This window comes from Prunus dulcis, chromosome 7, assembly GCF_902201215.1.
Source record: "Prunus dulcis chromosome 7, ALMONDv2, whole genome shotgun sequence".
Classification (NCBI taxonomy): Eukaryota; Viridiplantae; Streptophyta; class Magnoliopsida; order Rosales; family Rosaceae; genus Prunus; species Prunus dulcis.
In genome coordinates, this window is record NC_047656.1 from 3,206,385 (window position 1) to 3,209,835 (window position 3,451).

Genomic DNA, 3,451 nt, shown 5'->3' on the forward strand with positions numbered 1-3,451 from the left:
TCAAATGGGACAGGTGGCTGGGGAAATCATTGTGGAACAACAGACTGTGGATTAAGCACATGTACACGAAATTATTTAAACGCAACTGGGAACAAGGCAACTGGCCAACCACCTGTGCAGTCACATTGGGCAGGAGGCTGGGAAAATCATTGTGAGACAACAACTTGTGTACTAAGCACAGGTACACGAAATTATGTAAAGGCAACCGGGAACGCGGCAATTGGCCAACCACCTGTGCAGTCAAATCGGGCTAGTGGCTGGGGAAATCATTGTGGGATAACTGACTGTGTACTAAGCACATGTACACGAAATTATTTAAGGGCATCTGGGAACACGGAAACTGGCCAACCACTTGTGCAGTTAAATTGAGCAGGTGGCTGGGGAAATCATTGTGGGACAACTGACCGTGTATTAAGCGCATGTACACTAAATTATTTAAAGGCAACTGGGAACACGAAAACTGGCCAACCACCTGTGCACTCAAATTAGGCAGGTGGTTGGGGAAATCATTGTGGAACAACCGTCTGTGGATTAAGCACATGTACACGAAATTATTTAAAGGCAACTGGGAACACGGAAACTGGCCAACCACCTGTGCAGTCAAATCGGGCAGGAGGCCAGGGAAATCATTGTGGAACAACGTACTGTGGATTAAGCACATGTGCACGAAATTATTTAAACGCAACTGGGAACACGGCAACTGGCCAACCACCTGTTCAGTCAAATTAGGCAGGTGGTTGGGGAAATCATTGTGGGACAACAACCTGTGTACTAAGCACAGGTACACGAAATTGTTTAAAGGCAACGGGGAACGCGGCAACTGGCCAACCACCGGTGCAGTCAAATTGACCAGGTGGCTGGTGAAGTCATTGTGGGACAACTGACTGTGGATTAGGCACAAGTACACGAAATTATTTAGAGGCAACTGGGAACATGGAAACTAGCCAACCACCTGCGCAGTCAAATCGGGCAAGTGGCTGGGGAAATCATTGTGGGACAACTGGCTGTGGATTAAGCACATGTAAACGAAATTATTTAAAGGCAACTGGGAACGCAGCAACTGGCCAACCAACCACCTGTGCAGTCAAATTGGGCAGGTGGCAGGGGAAATCAATGTGGGACAACAACTTGTGTACTAAGGCACAGGTACACGAAATTATGTAAAGGCAACCGGGAACGCGGCAATTGGCCAACCACCTGTGCACTCAAATCGGTCAAGTGGCTGGGAAAATTATGGTGGGACAACTGACTGTGTACTAAGCACATGTACACGAAATTATTTAAGGGCAACTGGGAACACGGAAACTGGCCAACCACCTGGGCATTTAAATCAAGCAGGTGGCTGGTGAAATCGTTGTGGGACAACTGACTGTGTATTAAGCACATGTACACTAAATTATTTAAAGGTAACTGGAACACGGAAACTGGCCAACCACATGTGCATTCAAATCGGGCAGGTGGCTGGGGAAATCATTGTAGAACAACCGACTGTGGATTAAGCACATGTACACAAAATTATTTAAAGGCAACTGGGAACACAAACTAGTCAACCACCTGTGTAGTCAAATCAGGCAAGTGGCTGAGGAAATCATTGTCGAACAACTAACTGTGGATTAAGCACATGTACACGAAATTATTTAAACACAACTGGGAACGCAGCAACTGGCCAACCACTTGTTCAGTCAAATTGGGCAGGTGGTTGGGGAAATCATTGTGGGACAACAACCTGTTTACTAAGCACAGGTACACGAAATTATTTAAAGGCAACTGGGAACGCAGCAACTGGCCAACCACCGGTGCAGTCAAATTGGGAAGGTGGCTGGAAAAATCATTGTGGGACAACTGACTGTGAATTAAGCACATGTACACGAAATTATTTAAAGGCAACTGGGAACAAGGAAACTGACCAACCACCTGTGCAGTCAAATCGGGCAGGTGGCTAGGGAAATCTTTGTGGGACAACTGACTGTGGATTAAACACATGTGCACGAAATTATTTATAGGCAGCTGGGAACGCGATAACTGGCCAACCACCTGTACAGTCAAATTGGGCAAGTGGTTGGGGAAATCAATTTAGGACAACAACCTGTGTTCTAAGCACAGGTACATGAAATTATGTAAAGGTAACCGGGAACGCGGCAATTAGCCAACCACCTGTGCAGTCAAATTGGGCAAGTGGCCGGGGAAACCATGGTGGGACAACTGACTGTGTACTAAGCACATGTACACGAAATTATTTAAGGGCAACTGGGAACACGGAAACTGGCCAACCACCTGTGCAGTCAAATCGAGCAGGTGGCTAGGGAAATCATTGTCAGACACGTGCATTAAGTACAGGTACACGAGAATATCTAAAGGGACATGGGAACGGGAAAACTGGCCAACCTGTGCTGGGGAAATCATTGTCGGATACCTGCGCACTAAGCATAGGCGCACGCAAATATCTAAAAGCAATTACGAGCAGGGAAACTGGCCAACAACCTGTGTAAACAAATCAGGCAGGTGCCAGGGGAAATCATTGTCGAACACCTATGTACCAAGTACATGTACACACAAATATCTAAAGGAAATTGGGAAAAGGGAAAATAGCCAACCACCTTTGCAGTCAAATAGGGCAGGTGGCTAGGAAATCATGGTGGGACAACTGACTATGTACTAAGAACAGGTACACGAAATTATTTAAAGGCAACTGGTAACGCGAAAACTGGCCAACCATCTGTGCAGTCAAATCGGGCAGGTGGCTGGGAAAATCATTGTGGGACGACTGTCTATTAAGCACATGTGCACGAAATTATTTAATGGATACTAGGAACGCGAAAACTGGCCAACCACCTGTGCAGTCAAATCGGGCAGGTGGTGGGGAAATCATTGTCGAAAACGCATATTAAGTACAGGTACATGCGGATATCTAAAGGGACCAGGGAACGTGAAAACTGGCCAACAACCTGTGCAGTCAAATCGAGCAGGTGGCTGGGGAAATCATTCTCAGACACGGGTACTTAGTACAGGTACACACAAATATCTAAAGGCAACTGGGAATGGGGAAAATGCCCTACCACCTTGAAAGTCAAATCGGGCAGGTGACTAAGGAAATCATTGTCAAATACCTGCGTACTAAGCATAGGTGTACGCAAATATCTAAAAGCAACTGGGAGTTGGAAAACGGGCTAACAACCTGTGCAGTCAAATCGGGCAGGTGGCAGGGAAAATCATTGTCGTACACCTGTGTACTAAGTACAAGTACACACAAATATCTAAAGGCAATTGGGAACGGGGTAAATGGCCTACCACCTTTGCAGTCAAATTGGCCAGGTGGCTGGGTAAATCATTGTTGGACATCTGACTGTATATTAAGCACATGTACACTAAATTATTTAAAGGCAACTGGGAACACTGAAACTGGCCAACCACCTGTGCAATCAAATCGGGCAGGTGGCTAAGGAAATCATTG